Source organism: Triturus cristatus, unplaced genomic scaffold (genome assembly GCF_964204655.1).
Source record: "Triturus cristatus unplaced genomic scaffold, aTriCri1.1 SCAFFOLD_422, whole genome shotgun sequence".
Lineage (NCBI taxonomy): Eukaryota > Metazoa > Chordata > Amphibia > Caudata > Salamandridae > Triturus > Triturus cristatus.
The window spans coordinates 247,501-252,318 of NW_028188123.1; positions in this window are offsets into that span (position 1 = coordinate 247,501).

Sequence of the window (4,818 nt, forward strand, 5' to 3'; positions counted from 1 at the left end):
TGGAGAGCTTGAAGAAGCCCTGAGCAGGGGACGCCTTGGCCCGGTCAGGGATGACAGAGTCTTGTGGATTTCCTGCGCCGCCTAGGGGGGTCCACCAGGGCCCGGGGAGGCTCTCCCCAGCCTGGCTGGGTTTGGTAGCAGGCACCGGGCCCAGGACTTGAGCTCTGTCTGGCAGGCCCTGGGGTGCAGGATTTCCCCCGTTCTGCAAGCCAGCCGAGGGTCCAGGTACTGGGGATGGGGGTCCATCGGGGCCCGGGGAGGCTCTCCCTGGCCTGGCAGGGTTCAGAAGCTGGGACTGGGCCCGGGGCTTGAGCTCCATCCGGCAGGCCCTGGGGTGCGGGAGTCGCCCTGTCCTGCAAGCCAGCCAAGGGTCCAGGTGCTGGGGAAGGAGGGTCCATCTGGCACCCTGGGAGGCTCTCCCCAGCCTAGCTAGGGTTTGGAAGTTGGGACCGGGCCTGGGGCTTGAGCTCCATCTGGCAGACCCTGGAGTTCAGCAGCCCCCCGTCCTGCAAGCCAGCCGAGAGTCCGCGCACTGGGGACGGGGGGGCCCGGGGAGGCTATCCCTGTACTGGCTAGGGTTCATAAGCTGGGATCGGGCCCAGTGTTTGAGCTCCGTCTGGCGGGCCCCGGGGTGCGGGAGCCTCCCATCCTGCAAACCAGCGTAGGGTTCGTGCGCTAGGGATGGGGGCCATCGGGGCCCAGGGAGGCTCTCCCCGGCCTTGCCTAGGGTTCGGAAGCTGGGACTGGGACCAGGCCCAGGGCTTGAGCTCTGTCCGGTGGGCCCTGGGTGCGGGAGCCCCCCGCCCTGTATGCCAACCGAGGGTCCGGGCGCTGGGAACAGTGGGTCCATCGAGGCCCGGGGAGGCTCTTCTCGGCCTGTCCTAGGGTTCAGAAGCTTGGTCCAGGCCCGCGGCTTGAGCTCGGTCCGGTGGGCCCTGGGGTGCTGGAGCCCCACGGTCCCTATACTCCGCGTCCTCAGTGGAGCACAGAGAAGGCAAATCTCTGCACACTCCACTGGCAGAGCAGAGTTCTCTGCACGCCCCTAAAATGTTCAAGGAACGTGGATGTGGAGTTAGGAGTAGTAAATCTACACTGCCCTATACGCACTTACCTTTTGATATTTGGCCCTCGATATTCTGTCATCGATATTAGTACGCCATGATATTGTTGGTGTTGATATTCAGTAGTACAATCATTAAAATATATCTGGGATGAAAATGGGTTTGTGCTCTTGGCTGGAGAGACCAACACAGGCTGGGAAAGCTTCTCAACCCATGTTACTCAGAATAAGTGTTGGCCATTGACCCACACCAGGATACACTCCCGGGTGATAGTGTGCTCTACAAATCTGCAAAACATAATATAACATAACATGACATAACACATAAAATAACTGGATACCGAATAAGATCTGAGGGTGCTCAATAGAGAGAGGTTTGGTGAAGTCTTTTCAGGTGTATTAGGAAAGTTGCAAGGCCATCATTAAAGGATTATTCTTGAAAGCGACACCATCTCAGTCGAGCATGAGTTAAGGGGGAGTATTAATTAATATAGGAAATAATTGTAAGAGATACTTGAGAAGATGGTTAGAGTGGATGTAATATCGGTAGCCAAGTCCGCCGAATAGATTTGAAGAGAGGTGGTCGGTTGTGATTGTTTATGAGCCAAAAGCCTTCAATGCTTGGTTGTAGACATCCAACCATTGCCTAAGATCAATGAAATTATTTCTATCCTACATATGGCTCTTCCGCTTTATACTTGAAACCTGCACAAATCAGGTGGAGTTGGCTCCTGAAGCAAACTACTTATTACCTACATAACATCATTGGGATTGTCGTGTTTAAAACGAATGCCGCTTGGGCTGGCTTCAGCAGCCTCTGCAGTACAGAGGGCCATGGACAGTATCTTCAAGGATTTTGATTCATCATTGAACATCTTGCAGGATGATGTGATGATGTTCTAATTTGTTTTAAAAACAACGAAAATCATTTTGAAATTTGAAAGGAGGTGTTTTCCAGGTTGCTTAATAATGGGTTCACTTTGAGTTTTGAGGAGTGTTCTGTATTGCAAGACAAGTAAACTATTTAGGACATTCTATTTCGAAAGAGAGAATAGTGCCCAAAGCTGACGTGATAGAAGCCACTAGGCGAGCCCTTGCCCGAGATACCAGGGAGAAACTCCTCTCATTTGCTGGATTATGAGAATAATACAGTAGATCTGCTATGAAGTCTGCTGAAATAATGTAACCTCTTAGGCTGTTATTGTACGATTCACAAACTTGTCAACAACAACGAAAAGCTTTTGAAGCTCTAAAAACATCAGTATCCACTGCAATTACTTTTAAGCCTTTACATTATGTTAAAACATGGGCAATCACTGTGGACGCTAGTATGTACAGAGTACGGACAAGGGGCGGTACTCTCCCAATGCCCTCATAGCTCAAAGTGGAATGTACCCTTTTTATTAATTGAATTCTCAATATCATTGAATGCAAGTAGGCAGTGATCAAGAGAGAACTTATTGCTTGCATCTGAGCTATTGATCACCTCCAGTACTATGTGTGGGTAAATTAATTTATTCTTAGATCTGACTACAAGCCACTAATTAATATCCCATCACCGCAAGAGAGAAAAATCTATAGCCAAGATCGGATGGTATTGGTCCAAGTTACAAGAGTACATGTTTGAGATACATTTGATAATTGGCAAAAAGAATGTAATTGATGACTATCTCTCACGTCTTCCATTATAACCATCCTTCAGTGTTAGCAATGATGATTGTGAAAGTGATGAACTATCCACTTCATAAGAATGAGTAAATCATTCTTTCTGGGGGTTCAGACAGGGAATGGGAGGCTGTGGAAGTATGAGACTTACAAAATGATCACATATTATCTTACTGAAGGTTGTCTATTGCCAAAATGGTAGTTTGAAGTCGCATTACCATGTAGCAACAGAACTAGTGTTTAAAGATCACTCACTTTTGAGAAATGGAAAGTATATAATTTGTGAAGGAATTAGGCAAGAAATGCTTGGGCATGGGCACAAGGGTCACATTGGAATGTCAGCTCTCAAGAACCTAATTAAATCTCACTTTTGAGCTGGCTTGAAATTTGAAGGGGATAAGAGGTTAAGAGATAGAGAGATCTGTGCTGATACAGCTAAATCTGCAAAAAATGTACATACATTTGACTCCTGTCAGATGTCCCACTTTTAGCTGGCAAAAATCACCTTTGACATGTCAATCCAATTAAAGTTTTGCTTATTCAACTTAAGTATGCCTTTGTCTTCGTTGTCCACCCCTCACACTGCCATGTTCACAAAGATACACTTACATGTGTTTGTAAGTTTATTCTTTTCAGTATTCATAAAACTGCCATTTAATAGTAACTTTAAGACTGTGGAGACTCCAAGATCAGGGCGGAGAACTCCACACATAAAAAGATAGGCCACACATAGTTATGCTGTCAAGCCAGATAAAACAACCCAAACAAACAAAGTTGACATTTGTGGTGGCTATTTTACTACCCTTCTAAGCATCTGATTTAATAACAATGGCAATTGACCAAAGCAATATACAAGGAAAGTTTTCTTATTAACAAGTATGAGAACATCATAACGATACGAACAGAACATGCCACAATTTATATGAGACAGATATGCCTGGTAGGACTTATTTAGGTCTCAGTGACAGACAGCTTAAGATGTCTGTTTGCCAAACCAATGGCTTTCACTAAACATAGACGGCTTTGGGTCAGCACATTGCTTATGATTAGATGGCTTTGTTAAGACCCCTATCCTCTTTCTTATTCAATGGCTTTCTTCCTTGCTCATGTATATATCACCACCAAGAGAATTTTGGTCTCACAGTGCTTGGATTGGTTGACTTTTATCCTTCCAAGATGGTCTTTAATTGAAGTGAGGAAACTGCTTTTATGTAAGCACTGGAATGGAGTGTAGTTTTTGCTCTCTCTCCCTTGTGCTGCCACCCCTTCCACTTCTTCTACTCCCCTGACTCTCCACATTCCTTCCTCAGCCACACTCCTGCCTTCTCATTTTTCTTTTCTTTATTAGAAAACCCATTCGAAAATTGACATCAGTCACATCACGTGTGTGTGTGTGTGTCTGTGTGTGAGTCTTCATGCATGCACATGCAAGCGATTGCAAAAGATTTCAGCAAAACCCAATAGCTCTGCATTTTAGAGTATCAACCTGATATAGGGTCACTCAGTAAATAACGTTTCCCCATTCCTTCATCTATGAGCTTCAAATAAGATGCAAATGGATTTTCCATTAAAGAAAATCTAAATTTCTGAAATATGTCTCCATTTCTCAAGGTGGAGATGAGAGGCTCAGTTTCGAATCAATTTACATTGCATCAGCTTCTGGCTCTACCTTAAACCTGTTGAGGCAGCACTTTGTGTGTGGCAATAGTAGGCTGTGTGCTGGGAAATATCCCAGTCTGAGTTCTAAGTCAGTTTGAAATTGCAATTAGTGAGATTTCGACACACCTCTGGAAGCACGCCTGCAAATCTTTGAAAACACTTAGCAGCCAGAGGGAAAGGATGAGCAAATTGTGGTGCTGTGGTTGATGACATTCTGGTTTTCAAGTGTCTATATATATATATGGGTTTGCAGTGCTATTTTTAATTCCTGTAAATATTCGCCAGTCCTTCCCTGCACATTATGTTTGTGAAAACTACTGCTGTAATACACTAGTGATCCAATGGTCTAATGCTTGAAGCCAGGTCATGAACCAGCCAATGCAAATCCCACTTCCACTGATTTGGGCAACATTTTGTTATCTGACTGATGTACA